Genomic DNA, 16,431 nt, shown 5'->3' with positions numbered 1-16,431 from the left:
TGTGCCAAAATCAAGAGTCAGATGCTAAACCGACTGAGCCACCCAGAAGCATCAGAATTTGCTGTTCTAACAAGACCCCAGATAATGTGGATGTTTCTGGTTCAAGACCACACATTGAGTAGCACTACCAGGAAAGGCTGTCCCCCTTGGTGCCCAAATTCTGATGACTAATAGTCAACTCCCCTGCTATTGACCCACCCTTCCGTGCATGCCTGTCTGCATCAGGGCCTCTTTCCTCTGGAATAGTCTTCAGCACCTCCCTACAAGCACTCCCTTCCACCCTTCTTTACAAAGCTGGCTTGTCCTCACCAAAAAGTCTCCCTACCCTGACACACACACACACACACACACACACACATGCATGCACGCACACACATACACACACACGTTATCTTCTATTTATGCTATTTGTCTCTTTCATAGAACTATTCAGAATTTGTATCAAGTATTTGTTTACTCGTCTGTCCCACTAGAATAGAAACTATGACAGCAGGAACAGTGTCTATTTTATTCCTCTATGTACCCCCAGTGCCTACCACAGAGCCTGGAACACAGCAGGTGCTCAGTAAATATGTTGGTCCATTAACTAATTCCTTCAACAAATATTTAACGAGCATCTACTCTGTACTAGGCACCATTCTAGATGCTGGGGAGACAGCAGTAGCAAAAACCCCATTCATTTTCATGGCGGGAGGCTGACAATAATCAATGAGAATACTAAATAACTGAGTTGTATAATATGCAATGAGGCAGGTGCTATAGAAAAAACAGAGTGAGGGGAGCAGGAATGGTTGGTGGGGGAACCGGGCTGTGGATTGAGATTTTAAGCTGGGTGGTCAGGCTGGGCCTCTTAGAGGTGACATTTGAGCAAAGGCTCAGGGGTTGAGGCAGTGTGCCACATGGACATCTTTGGAAAGAGCTTTCCGGCCGGTGTAAAGCCCCTAAAGCCGCACTATCCAGCAGAATTTTCTGTGCCGATGGAAATGCTCTATCCGTGCACTGTCCAGAGTGGGACATGTGGCTAGTGGGAAGGGCCCTGTGCAGTGTGAAAACGTGCAGGACATCGAGTGCAGGTGCAGGGGAGGGACCTGGGGAAAGTGGGAACAGATGAGCTCAGAAAGGTAAGACAAGATCAGATACCTGGCTGGTCATCTCAAGGACTCCGTTTTCATTCCGAGTGAGGTGGGAGCCATTAGAGAGTTCTGAGAAGGGCAGCAATATGACATGATTTATGTTTCAAAAGATTCCTCTGGCTGCTGTGTTGAGAATTAACTGTAGAGGCTGAGGGTAGACGCTGGGAGACGAGTGGGGAGGCTGGGCGAGGCGGGCAGGTCAAAGATGATGGCACATCAGAGCGGGATTGTGGCCGTGAAGAATGTGCTAAGCGGCAGGATCTAGATATATTTTGAAGATTGAGCCCAAAGGATTTCCTGACAGGTGCTGATTAAAACATATATTAAGCTTTGAATATACGCCAGGCGCTAGCTATGAACTTCTTCTAAGCCAGATTTGCCAAGGAAATGTCACCCACATTTTGACTGGGACCAGCTTTTCCTGAGACAGATTGCACTTCGGGGCATTCCTCACTTTCAGTGTCCTACAATTTGGTCTTCCAACATTGCCTCTTCATATCAGAGCCAATAGAGCCTGCTGGCACCATGCAATTTGTTGTTATTAGTCACCCAGCATCACTCCATGGTATGTACATTAAGGAAATAGATGACTCAAGTCCTACATAAATCCTTCACTCTGCTGTTTTATTCCCCTGTCCATCACCTCCTCATTTATTCTTAATATTCAGGTTTGCATTCAAGGCCGGGTCAGTCCTCTGGAGGACGTCCATCTTCCTCCTCTCGCATCTGCTCGGTCCTCTCCCGGGACTCGCGCAGCCTGAGGACGGGCAATCGAGTCGTCCGTCTTCTGTAACCATATGGCTAAGATGTAGTCATTACCGTTGTCGGCATTGTTGTGCTCTGGAAGCTCATTAAGACAATTAGCTATTAAATACCAAAAACAATTAAGCTAATTGAAACAAACCATATGCGGTCTACACCCTTGCGTAGACAAAAACTGAACATGTGGCTAGATGGAGGCACTACAGACGTTCTCGTGCCAGAATAAATCAGGGAATACGGGGGCTGACGACGGAGGTGTCTCAGCACCCAATCAGTTTACCACCACGAAAGGCTTCTCAAAAACATTTGGCTTGATTTTTGGAGGTTTCTTCTATATTGGAAAAAAAAAAAAAAAAACAGTGGATTCCGGCCCAAATGTTTCTTGCAGGCGGCAGCATCGTGCTGTTACCCTGCCTCTGACCCGACTCCGCGGCTGGCTGCGGTATCCAGACACTCAGAGGAGCAAAGCAGCCTGCTAAGGGGATCTCTGGAGATTGTGAGTTCACAGACATCTGGGGGAAAGGGGTTTCCCATGGTTTCAGGTTCAGGCTGGCCCCTTTGGACAGCATATATGAATTCCAAACGGCGGGGGAGAGGAGAGATCCAGAACCAGAGGAAGGGAAAGAAGCCACGGAGACCGGGAGAGGCTCTATAAGGAGTGTGTGTTTATCTGGAATTTTTGTGGCTCCACGTGCCAAAAAAAAAAAAAAACCAAACCTCAACTAGAATTTGCTTCAGCCAAGAATGGACTTCAGCCAGGAAGAACAAGCTTCCGGGGACAGGGCCTCAGGAACTCGCAGGGACTCAGCCCAAATCGGACTCCATCTGTCTGTCTCTTATCTCTGCCTAGTTCTGTATTGGCCATTCTCTGGCTTCAGAGAGGCTGTCTCTGGGTGGCAAGGAGCATGGATTCTGTCAGTGCCAATTTAGCAACCCCAGTGGATGAAGAGAACTTCTGATACCCCGTGTCCATGTCACCCCTTGTCTGTGCATGCCTACCTTTTGGACCGGTCACCACAGCCGTCCCACCACGTGGGACAGGGTGGCTCATCAGATCCCTATCACAGGCCCATCGCCCCCCACTCCCGTGCCACCGGTGGCCAAACGGAGAAGCATGAAAAGGAAGATTTTACTGGCAGAGCAAAACAATAGCTACGCGGTCCACAGGTCAGGGTGCTAAAGAAAGGACCAGAATTTGATGGAGAGAGAGAGGAAAGAGGACGGCCTGGAGAAAAGTACAAAGATATCTGAGCATTCATAAGGCTCCTTTTTTTTTTTTTTTTTTTTTTTTTGTAGTTCTACCATCCTGCCATTTCTCTGCTGAATATTCAAAAAACAAGATTATCAACACCCGGGATTCCATTCCCCACCCCCCCTCCCCCCAGCATCTGCATCACCCTCAGTCCACAACTGCCTCATATAAAATGAGGTAGCAATGAAGTGGAGGGAAAATAACCTTAAGAAGCCCAGCTTCTTCCTCTCATAACTGATCTGAGTCATTATCCGTTGGTTGATGGACATACGCTATGGGGAGGGGGGGTCGGAAATCCATGACCTTATAAGCAGTGGTGTCCTGGTATAAGTTTAACAACCTGTTATGAAGAGAGCAGGGAGCTAACCCACAGTGTCTGCTCACTCCCACTGTGAGATACTCCCGCTGTGGTTGATGAAGCTATCAGGGTGATGACCCTGAAGGCAGAATTGGGGGGAAAGATACAGCTGCACATTGTTACAAATCTTTCCTCCCATGCAGATACAACAGGCATAAATAACTTCAAGAACACAGATAATAGTAAAAGTCATAAAATAATTAGAGAGTGACAAATTTCAAGTATTTGATACCTTTGCTCTTAACAATGTATTTAATTAGGCTTACGTAATTTACTTTTTTCAAATTAAGCATTTTATTCTGAGGTCATATCACAATTCAGATACTGACATGGACACAGCCAAGAATACAGGACATTGCCATCACAATAATGACCACTCGGGCTGTGCTTTTATAGCCACCCACTTCCTTCTTAGCCACATCCCCTCCTTAACCCCAAAAAGCACTAACCTGTTCACTATTTCTAGGATGGTGTCACTTTAAGAATATTATATAAATAGAATCATTCCGTGTATAACCTTTGGGGATTGGCTTTTTTCACTCAACGTTATTCTCCGGAGATATAGACAGTTTGTTGTGTGTACCAAAAGTTCATTTTTTTCATTGCTGACTAGTATTCCAGCTTGTTTTCACTCGCTGAAGGACATCTGGGTTGGCTATTACAAGTAAAGCTGCCATAAATATGTGTGTAAAAGTTTCGGTATGAACATAAGGTTTCATTTCCCTCAGACAAATGCCCAGGAGTGCACATGCTAGGCTATGTGGTATTTGCATGTTTAGGTTTCTAAGAAACTGCCAGACTGTTTTTCCAGAGTGACTATACATTTTCCCTTCCACCTGCAATGTGTGAATGATGCAGTTTCTCCACATCTTCATTGAACTTAGGTGTTGTCATTTTTTCTCTTTTTCGAATTTTTATTTAAATTCTAGTTAGTTAACATACAGTGCCATATTGGTTTCAAGAGTAGAATTCAGTGATTCATCCCTTACATACAATACCCAGGGTTCATCACAGCAAGTGCCCTCCTTAGTACCCATCACCCATCTAGCCCATCCCCCACCCACCTCCCTCCATCAACCTTCAGTTTGTTCTCTATATTTAAGAATTGTCACTATTTTGGGGGCCCCTGGGTGTCTCAGTTGGTTGGGCATCCGACTTCAGCTCAGGTCATGATCTCGCGGTTCATGGGTTCGAGCCCCGCGTCGGGCTCTGTGCTGACAGCTCAGGGCCTGGAGCCTGCTTCAGATTATATGTCTCCCTCTCTCTCTGCTCCTCCCCTGCTCACACTCTGTCTCTCTCTCTCTCTCTGTGTCTCTCTCTCTCTCAAAAATAAACATTAAATTTTTTTTAAAAAAAGAATTGTCACTATTTTTTATTTTAGCCACTCTGATAAGTGTGTAGTGATATCTCATTGCAAGTTTAACTTGCATTTCCCTGATAAGGCTAATAAGTTTGAGCATCTTATTTTTTTAAATATTTTTTTAATGCTTATTTATTTCTGAGACAGAGAGAGACAGAGCATGAGTGGGGGAGGGGCAGAGAGAGAGGGAGACATATAATCTGAAGCAGGCTCCAGGCCCTGAGCTGTCAACACAGAGCCCAATGTGGGGCTCGAACTCAGGAATGGCGAGATCATGACCTGAGCTGAAGTCAGACACTCAACAGACTGAGCCACCCAGGCACCCCAAGGTTGAGCATCTTATTAATGTTTATTTTATTTTTGAGAGAGAGAGACAGAGCATGGGTGGGGGAAGGGCAGAGAGAGAGGGAGACACAGAATCGGAAGCAGGCTCCAGGCTCTGAGCTGTCAACACAAAGCCCCATGCAGGGCTCAAACCCACCAACCGTGAGATCATGACCTGAGCTGAAGTCGGACGCTTATCCACCTGAGCCACCCAGCAGCCCCAGATTGAGCATCTTTCATGTGCTTATTTGCCACCTATATATCCTCTTCGGTGAAGTGTTTCTTCATGTGCTTTGCCTATGTTTCAAATTGGATTACTTGGTTTTTTGCCGTTGGTTTAGAAATTCTTAATCTATTCTAGATACTAGTCCTTTGTCAGACATGTGGTCTGCAAATATTCTATCCTACCCTGTAAATTATCTCTTCATCCTCTTGGGGCCTTTTGCAGAGTAAAATTGAAAGTTTTTGATGAAGTCCAGTTTATCAATTATTCCTATTATGGGTCATGCTTTTATTGCCAAGTCTAAGAACTCTGATTAGCCTTATATCCTAAAGATTTTCTCCTGGTTTTTTTTTTTCCTAAAAATTTTATAGTTTTGAGTTATAGTTTACATTTAAGTCTGTGGCTTATTTTGAGTTAAATTTTATCAAAGGTGTGCAGTTAAGGTCAGAGTTCATATTTTCATCTCTGGATGTCCAAATCCTCCATCACCATTTATTAGAAGGGCTATTTTTCCTCCGTTGAATTGCTTTTGCATTTTTTGTCAAAAATCACTTGTACATATTTGTGTGGGTCTATAACTAACGTCTCCATTCTGCTCCATTAATCTGTGTGTCTATCCCTCCACCAATACCACACAGTCTTGATTACTGTAGCAATATAATAAGTCTTGAAATCAGAGAGACTGATTCATCCCATTTTATTCCACTTTTTCAACACTGTTTTAGCTATTAGTTCATACACTTTTCTATGCAAATTTTAGCATAATCTTGTATATATCTACAAAAAAACATATTGCTTCGATTTTAATAAAAATTTCATTAAAGGGGCACCTGGGCGGCTCATTCGGTTAGGCATCCAACTTCGGTTCAGGTCACGCATGATCTCACAGTTCATGGGTTCAAGCCTCATGCCAGGCTCTGTGCTGACAGCTCAGAGCCTGGAGCCTGCTTCTCCCTCTCTCTCTCTCTCTCTGTCCCTCCCTCATTCACACTCGGTCTCTCTCTCTCTCTCTCTCTCTCAAAAATAAATAAACACTTAAAAATTTTTAAACAATAAATAGAAATTACATTAAAACTGTATATCAATTTAGGGACAGTTGACATCTTTGCAATGCTGAGTCTTCCAGTCCATGAACATAGTATGTCCCTCCATGTATTTGGGTTATTTTTTACTTCTTTCTTAAGTGTACTGTTTAGTTTCCAGGCATTTGTAAATTTTCCTGTTATTGATTTTCTAGTTCAATTCCACCATGGTCAGAGAACAAACACTGATGATTTCAATTTCAAATACAGGGGCACCTAGGTGGTTCAGTCCATTAAGCATCTGACTCAGGTCAGATTCCAGCTTAGGTCATGATCTTGCAGTTCATGGGTTCAAGCCCCACTTGAGATTCTCTCTCTCTGCCCCTCCCCCCACGTGCCTGCTTTCTCTCTCAAAATAAACCTTTAAAAAAAAGAAAAGAGTATATATTCTAATGTTGTTGGGTTACCATTCTATAAATGTCAATCTGGTCCTGTTGGCCAATGGTGTTGTTGAGTTCTATATCCTTGCTAGTTTTCTATCAATTGTTCTATCAACTGTTGAGAGGATTGTTAACATCTCCAGCTATAATTGTAATTTGTCTGTTTCTCCTTTCAGTTCAATAAGCTTTTACTTTGCATATTTCATAGCTTGGTTGTTGAAGTTTTCTTTTTTTTTTTTTTAATTTTTTTTCAACGTTTTTTATTTATTTTTGGGACAGAGAGAGACAGAGCATGAACGGGGGAGGGGCAGAGAGAGGGAGACACAGAATCGGAAACAGGCTCCAGGCTCTGAGCCATCAGCCCAGAGCCTGACACGGGGCTCGAACTCACGGACCACGAGATCGTGACCTGGCTGAAGTTGGACGCTTAACCGACTGTGCCACCCAGGCGCCCCAATTGTTGAAGTTTTCTTAATGGATTGACTTTTTATCAGCATTACATAATAATCTTCTCTGTCTCCTACTGCTGGGCAATGATTCTGACTCTCCACCGGGCCCTCCTCTGCCTCCACCTCAGGGGATGTGGGAGAATGTGCCTCCTTACTGGTAGATAGAGATGGAAGTATAGGTCCCCTAGTTGGCCTTCTATGACACTACCCCAGCAAGGTGTGGAGGTCTCTCAAGGTTGGAAATGTAAGCTCCCCACTTAGCCTTTGTTGGCATGAGTGGGTATGGGGCTGCAGTTTTCTCTGGTGTTTGGCAGTTATTGTTTAGACGTTTTCTATCTTGCTGTGTTGCTCCTTTCCTGACCATTGGTTAGAGAGCAGACTTTTGTTAGAGCTTTTTTGTCTGTACCCGCGGGCAATTTCTGGCTCTTTTACAGCTCCATATTTGGGAAAGATGAGGCAAAAAGAAATCCCAAGGAAATCACTGATGTGTTTGGTCTCTAGGTCCCTAGCTGGTCTGCCTTCTGGTCTCCTTAGGGTGTTTCTTTCATATACAATGACCAGGGGCTTTAGCTGTAATTTGCAGGAAAAATAGGGGAAACTACAGCTACTGTAATTTGTTTTTTAATAGTGGCTGTGTTTAACAACCAGCTCACAAGTCCCTGAAATTCTAACAATTGATTCCTGTAAACTGGCTTCCAGACACCACTGCCACGAATCTCAGAGGAAGTCAGAGCCCATCTTCCACCCCAGGAGCTAGAAATGTCACATATTCTCATTCCCATCCTTCCCTGCAGTATGAACACAAGCATATGATATAAGCTTGGAGAACCGGATGCATCCACCTGAGACCTTGGGTCAGGCTCTGGCCATGCCAAGAGGCAGGACGGCGGGATATCATTCTAGGACCACCTGTGGCAGCAATACCAGGTAAGGCATCCACCACCAGGGGCTCAAGCTGTGTCATTGTAGGCTCAGTGGTGGCTGCAGCATTCTCATGCAACTGGGTTTTTTTTGTGTGTTGCTTTTTTTTTTTTAACTAGTCTCTACACTCAACTTGGGACTGGAACTCACAACCCTGAGATCAAGAATCACATGCTCTTCTGACTGAGCCAGCCAAGCGCCTCTCACCCAACTTTTTCTATGGCGTGTCTTTGACTGTGGTTCTGGCCAACGTCACTTCTGAGTTGAATTCGCCTACCTTCCCAGTGGTTCTATATGTGGTTCTTTAAGCTCTGTTTCTGCTTAAATTAGCTACAGCTGGCTTCTATGAGGTGCAAATAAGCATTCTGACTGATGCACATTCCACTGGCCCTCAGCAGCAAACCCTTCTGGAAAACAAAATCTTGGTCTCTCCTGCAAACGTCCTTATTCTTGCTCAGGGAAATGGTTTGAGGAATAACTGACAGGTAGAAGAGCAGGGGACCTGCATCTAGAAGGGCTTGCTGAGAGGGACAGCGGAGGAACCCAAAGCCACCATGACTTACTGCACTTAGTTGCCAAACACCCTCGTCAGCTATTCTGACCCCGCACACAGTGAGCATACACTTAATTACAGTCTCTCCCTGTGAGATGAGCAATTTGGCATTGGGTGGAATAAACCAACTAGACTGACCCTGGGAACGAGACAATCCCAATGACACTGAAATTTTATTTCCCTTTCTCCCCTTCCACTCACTGTGCTCCCTCCGGCATCACTGAACACCCATTCACTGCTTAGAGGAAAGTTTTTTTTTTAATTCCTTGAGGGTGGCTTTGGGGCACAGAAGAGACCACGCATAGTGCTACTTGGGTCTGCTCAAATACTCAAGTGAGTATTTGATTTATTTAAAGTAGAGATTCAGAAATGTATTGCTCTTCCTTCAGCTTTTAAAATTGGTTTAGGAAGCTTATTGTCCTATTTATAAGTCTAGCAAATATTAATAATCACTTCGAGAGGGCTTTTGATTAATGTTTGGTCCCATTTATACACTTAGTTAATTAAACTTCTTTAACATTTTAAGCAGCATTTATAAATTTAATACATTCCATTCTTCTTTAAGTACTTCATCTGACTGGCACACCTTCCCAAGTACTAAAGTGACTCTCAGAAAAGTTAATAAATTCGGCATGCAAAAAGCAGTCAAGCTTATGTTCTCATAAATTTCCAAACTATATGTAAATTTAGAGAGATTTCAACTTCAAATCTCAATCAATTATTCAAGTACAAACATAAAAGTGGAATGTTAGTGGTCTATTATTGTCATAGCCAAATTCTCCTTAAAACCACACGTACATGAAATATCCTCACTATGGAATGAATGTTAGTGTCCCCCCCAAATTCCTATCTTGAAATCCTAACCCCCAGTGTGAAGGCATTTAGGAGGGGCCTTTGAGACATGGTCAGGTCATGATGGTGGAGTCCTCATAAGTGAGATTAGTACCCTTATAAGTAACCCCAGAGAACTCTCTTGCCCTTTCTGCCATGTGAGGACACAGTGAGAAGACAGGCAGATATCTAGGGACCAGGAACTAGACTCTCACACACCCCAACTCTGTAGCAACTTGATCTTGGACTTTGCCACCTCCAGAACTGTGAGTCATAAATTTCTGTTGTTTATAAGCCACCTAGTCTATGGTATTCTGTTATAGCAGCCCAAACAGCTAAGACAATAATATACACACAAATTCCTTTAACTTGAAAATATTAAAACTACAGTTTTGATTCCCTTAAACATTTGTGTGCTGAATTTCATGTTTTCCCTGGATTACTAAAATGTCTATCCATGATAAAGATGATTTCCTTCTTTTTAACTAAGGTTGTTCATCAGTGAAAACTTTGGGGCAGATGCTGACTGGATCCTCATTGGTGGGAGACCACTCCCTTAAATACTGGTAATTGATTACTAGTTTTCAAACCAGAGTCCAGTCCACAGCCCCTATCCAGGGCCCACATTTGATTTTGCATTTATTTGACCCTTAAGGTATGTAACTATATATATGTTTCCATCTAACTCTAAAGAATCCTAGGGGTACCTGGCTGTCTCAGCTGGTGGAGCGTGCAACTCTTGATCTCAGGGTCATGAGTTTGAGCCCCACATTCGGTGTAGGAATTACTTAAAAAAATAAAATTTTTTTTTAATTTTTAAATTTTTTTTTAATATTTATTTTTTGAGACAGAGAGAGACAGAGTGTAGGCAGAGGAGGGTCAGAGAGAGAGGGGGGGGACACAAAATCCGAAGCAGGCTCCAGGCTCTGAGCTGTCAGCACAGAGCCCGATGCGGGGCTCAATCCCACCAACTGTGAGATCATGACCTGAGCCTAAGTCAGACGCTCAACCCACTGAGCCACCCAAGCACCCCTTAAAAAATCCTTAAAAAAAATAAAGAATCCCCCATTCTTTTCATGTGCTTCTCATGCCTTAGGACTGCACAATTCTCATGGATATTAAACTTTCCTCTAATTGAATTCCAGTTATCTCTTAGAGCTTTGTCTGATTATTCAGTCATGACTCCCAAAGTCATCCTCCAAGATCAACGCTCAGCCCCACTCCTCACCCTACCTCACCCCCTGGAGAGCCCTGAGTTTCTAATTCCCCTGGGAATAGAAAAGTGAGCTCTCCCAAGATCTATTTTCCTGGCAAGGCTAAGGAAAATGTTCTTTAGCTTAGCAACTTTGCCCATAGATTGTTTGGGGGTTACCATGGCATTGCAGCCTCTTGTTCCCCACCCTTCCTGGGGCAGGCACTGCAGCAGTCCAGGTCCGTTGGAAGAACAGGTCCACAGAAGAGGCACTGAAGCAAATCCCTAATACCCCAGAAAGATGAGGGGACATAACCAAAGTCATCACCTAATCCCCTGAGCCAAGCTAGAACCCAGGACTCCTGACTCCCAGTCTCATGCTCTGGCCACTGTAACACAACGCCCTCAACAACAGCAAAGCCAGCAGAGCCAGAAAGGACCTCACAGATCAAGCCCCCAACCAATCAGCCCAAACATTAGAATATGCTACATACAGCCCTTCAGGTTGCATGGGAAACAGAAGAGAAATAGGCATGGTCCTGCCCCTTCTAAAGTAAATAAATGCACCATGTATTTGTATGTCCACACTAAGGAGAAGCAATGATAAGAAATGACTTTCAGCTATAGTGGGAATGGAGGTGAGGGCTGGGCCTCAGAGAGCAAACAGGGTATGAGGATGGCCTCCAGGGATCCTGGCATTAGGGAGAGCTCTTACAAAGAAGCACTATATTCGACGGGACCTCCAAAACCAGAACGAAGGAGAGGCTGTGGTCCCTCCATCATTAACATTTTGAAGAACCACCCATAAAGCAGGAATGGGACAGCTAAGATGGAACTTAAAGCTTTCTGCTGACTGGAGCCCCAGGGCCATCTCTCGGGCTTCCCATCCATCCCCTATCTTGGCTCCTACAGCTCCTGGGGCCCTTGATGGCACTTTCTCTTTCCCACCTGCCACCGTCTGCTCATCAGCCTAGTATGCAGCATCACAACATCTCTCCTTCCAGCCGACTCAGAAAGAAACCCACAGGGGCGCCTGGGTGGCTTGGTCGGTTAAGCGTCCGACTTCGGCTCAGGTCATGATCTCGCCGTCCGTGAGTTCGAGCTCCTCGTCGGGCTCTGTGCTGACAGCTTGGAGCCTGGAGCCTGTTTCAGATTCTGTGTCTCCCTCTCTCTCTGCCCATCCCCTATTCATGCTCTGTCTCTCTCTGTCTCAAAAATAAATAAATGTTAAAAAAAAAATTAAAAAAAAAAAAAGAAAGAAAGAAACCCACAATGCCTGTTTGGGTCTTGAGGGTAGTACCACTAACAGACACCAAGAAAGTGACAGCTGTGAATGAAACTAACAAACACAAGAACCAAAACATCTTTCGGAATTTTTTAACGGTTCTACTGGTGTCACCCTTGGCTTTCAGGGGATGCTAAATAGGGCAGCGTCCTTGACCTCTTGACCCTTCCTTCTCTGCCACCTACTCACCTCTCTGCCCTCCATGCCCCCCTGTGACCAGGCCTTGTTTTGTTGTGGCTGCTGTTGTCGTTGCTGTTGTTGTTGTTAGGGGCACAAAAAAAGGCTCAGGCTGGGTCTCTGCCCATCTTATGGCCCAGAGGGGAGACAGATGAATATGAGCCATGGAGGTGCCATGGGAGTCATGCCGTGGCCAGCATGCTAAGGGAGCCTCAAGTGAAAGTCTCATTGTGTACATTCCTCAGTGCCCCCTTCTCCTCAACAGTGTCATCCAGCAGCCCCCAGGCCTGCTCTCTCTCCAGTTAGACCCATCTCCTCTCTGTCCGTCACCTCCATGACCATGGCAGCCCTGACCCAAGAGCCCTCTGCTGCTTCTCCAGGCCCCCCAGATCTAAGTGGGGCTCACCCACCCCCACAGAACATCCCAACAGCTGCCTGCTCGGTCAGCACTTGACAAAGACTTGTTCAATAAAAAGAAACATTTCCAGGGTGCCTGGGTGGCTCAGTCAGTTGAGCGTCTGACTTCGGCTCAGGTCATGATCTCCCAGTTTGTGAGTTCGGGCCCGGCGTCGGGCTCTGTGCTGACAGATCAGAGCCTGGAGCCTGCTTGGGATTCTGTGTCTCCTTCTCTCTCTGCCCCTCCCCGACTTGTGCTCTGTCTCTCTCTGCCTATCAAAAATAAATAAATGTAAAAAAAAAAAAAAAGCAAAAGAAACATTTTCAACTAAATTAAAAATAATCCCAGCAGAGGTCTCAAATAAATCTTCCTTCCAGAACATAAACCCTACAAATACTGGAGTTTGCTCTTTGCACAAGTGGGCAGTCACACAACTAATCAAGTTGTCTCTCGGAGAGTTATATCATTCATTTATCTGGAAACCAAACCCCTCACTCTGGGTTTCCTATTTGCCACACTAGATTCAATCCACAGTTGGATCCACAGAACCTGTTTTATTGCTATTGGCTTAATGACCAGCTATACGGGCGGTGTTGGCACAAGTGTCCTTGACTCCTGCTTCGCCTTTCCATTGCTACTCAGAATTCCCTTCGGAAGCTCTAAGTGTCAACAGGCATGATCATTATTTGAGTCACCTAATACAATAAGAGATGTCACACAGGATGCCAAATGGGACACATTATTGCCAGGTTCTGTGCCCTGAAGGAGGGGTTCAGGGCAATCCAAGCAAATGGTCTATGAGCGCTGACAGCCAGAAGCTTTCACGAGGGCATCAGACATCTTGAGTGAGCTGAATCCTCAGCGCGGAACAAGGCGCCAGCCGCCCTCTTTGCTCAAAGTAAAAGAATGAGGTAGCACTTCCCTGGGCCTGAAGTGGGCTTGGACTTGTCTGAGAACGAAAGTGTTGGGCAGCCACCCAGGATGTGGCCATGACTCCACTCAGAAAGCTGCAAGGGGAGGGTAAAATGGCAGTGGGTCCACTATTCTCCTTATCAGAAGGGTCCTGTCCCACCTTGCTTGTGCCCACTTGCCAAGCTGTTTCTAGTCTCAACCAGATAGCAGTGGGGCCTGTCATTCAAAAATACCAAAGGGGTGCCTGGGTGGCTCAGTTGGTTAAGCATCCGACTTCAGGCCAGGTCGTGATCTCACAGTTCTTGAGTTCAAGCCTGCGTCGGGGTCTGTGCTGACAGCTCGGAGCCTAGAACCTGCTTTGGATTCCGTGTCTCCCTTTCTCTCTGTCCACTGCTCCCCCGCCCCGCTCGTGCTTTGTCTCTGTCTCTCAAAAATAAATAAACATTAGCAAAAAAAATTTTTAAGTACCATGACCTCAGGGCACCTGGGTCGCTCAGTCGATTGAGCATCCAACTTTTGATCCTGGGTCATGATCTAACCCCCTTGTTGGGCTCTGCGCTGAGCGTGAAGTCTGGTTGGGATTCTCTCTCTCTCCCTCTGCCCCTCTCCCCCATGCACTCTCACTCTCTAAAATAAAATAATAATAATAATAATAAAATAAATACGTGGCCTCTGACCCCATCATAGTCCCCCAGAGCTGGGCCACCAGATGGTACCAGATGGCGCTCCTCTCTGTTGGTTCCCTCTCCTTCCCCCGGAAGAAGACATCCTCAATCAAGCTGCCCAATGCCCCAGGAGGATGAGGTGAGAGGGTCAGTGAAGAGAAAGTCAGAGAAAACCCAAATGAAATGAAATGAGCTCTAACAGCCCAGGCCCCAAACCAAGCCAGCTGCCATTCTATGGGTTTGCCACTGCTTCATCATCCCTTGTCTTTCTTCCATGCCTAACCTGGCCCCCACTGTGCCTCCTTCCTCTGCCACCCTCAAGGTACCCATCCCTGGCAAACTTTCGGGGTGCTGCAACCTCCTCGGGCCTCTTGGAGCCTCTACAGGCCCCCACCCTGGGTGAGAAAGAATCCCTCTGACCAGGCAGTTCAGCGTATGGGTTGGCCAACTCTGCCCTCCAAAACCTGATTCAGCTGCACCTGCCTTCCCTCCGTGGGGGCCGGGAAAAGGTGGGTGGCGCTTGTCTTCAGGGTCCCAGGCTCTTAGGTCTTATTCAAATCCTTCCACACTGGGCAACATGTTCACTAGCCAGAAGTTGTATCTGGTTCTACCTTTTCACCTACTGCCCTGAGGCCCTGGCTCCTAATTTTACTGAAGGCCACCAGCCAGGACCCAGACGCATTCCTTTTGAAATGCCCCCGCCATCTTGTTTCTCATTTTCCAGTTGAGGAACACCCCCACCTCCCAGCTATTTGCCAAGTAGAGATGACTGACACAGCCTGTGTCCAATGAAGAGCCAAGCTTTCGCGGCTCAAGTTAGCACTTGCCCTCAGGGGCTTAGGAAGTAGTAGGTTCTTTCCTTCGGGGTCCCCCGCATCCCCCAGATCAAATGGGGAAACCCACCCGCACCCTGACGGACCCCCCCACCCCCACCCCTGCATACAACGCCTCTCAGCCACGCCCATCTGTTGCCTCTGCCATCTCCTTCGCAATCTGCTCTGCTCTCAATCTACTTTCCGGGATTTTGTCTTTGACCTTCATTCACTTTGCTCCTGGCACAGTTCCTCTGAAATTCCACCGGGACTTGGCCAACCTCAGGGAAGAGGGATTTTGTCTTCATTAGGCCAAGGGAGCCAGTCAAAGGCCAAATGAACTTAGAGGCCATGGTGTCGCCGGAGACCAAAGGAGCCGGCTGGACTGAAATGCTTAAACCCAAATGGCAATTTGGGACGTCTGGAAGGGCATCTCTTCCCTATGAACACCACAAACGGCCTCGCAGCGCTCTGTCCCCTCTGTGCTGACCAGCTTCAGGGCTCTAGCTGTTGGCCTGAACACGAGGGACGAAACTAGGAAAAGGCTAAGGAAGAAGCAAGGCCAGCTAGGGTGGGGCTGAGGAAGCCTGGATCGGGATGCACAGAGCCACCCAGGGGGCTGTGGAACTCCACGTAACATTCCCGGCCCTCTCCGTGTCTCCCAAGGAGGCACAGAATGTGCGTCCCTGGGATCTCTGACCACGAGATCCAGCGGGTCCACCAGGTGGCAGCGCTACTCCTGCCCGGTGGGGACGGAGCCTGCAGTGTGAGAGAATGGCCACCAGGGGGCAACACAGGGCCAACCTGCTTCACAACGCTACCGGTTGCCTAGCAACTGTGACGCAATGGGCTCCCAGTTTGCACCCTCTTCAAGGCCTCACAGGTTATTTCTGGCATAACAGACTGTTGCACAAGGAGTGGCCTCAGGAATCCCCAACTGCCATTCTTTTAAGCCGTGAGAATCTAAAATGGTCCAGGGACCCAAATCCAGCACCACCCTGGCGTCTAGGGGATTGGGCTACTGTCCCTGCTCCTCGGAATGCCAGGGATCAGGAAAAGAAGATAAACATTTTCCATTTCCCTCTACAGGCCCAAAGCCACTGGGGACACTCTGATTTCTCTAGTGGCTAAAGCGGAGCAACCTCCTCCCCTTCCCCTTTCCCACCCTCCCCCTTCTAAGCAGGGGACAGATTAGCAGTATGTGACCTTGAGCCAGACCTTGAGCCTCCTGCTCCTTCCTCAGCTGTACTCGAGAGGGCCCAAGGGGGTGACGATAAGGTCCAGCTCTGACCTTCTGTGGCCTTGATTCTCTCCCGTTCCCCCAAGAATTCTGTCCTTGCCTCCAAACTCTCCCTGGCTTTGA

The sequence above is a fragment of the Acinonyx jubatus genome, chromosome C1 (assembly GCF_027475565.1).
Source record: "Acinonyx jubatus isolate Ajub_Pintada_27869175 chromosome C1, VMU_Ajub_asm_v1.0, whole genome shotgun sequence".
Lineage (NCBI taxonomy): Eukaryota > Metazoa > Chordata > Mammalia > Carnivora > Felidae > Acinonyx > Acinonyx jubatus.
Note: the sequence above shows the minus strand (reverse complement) of the source record.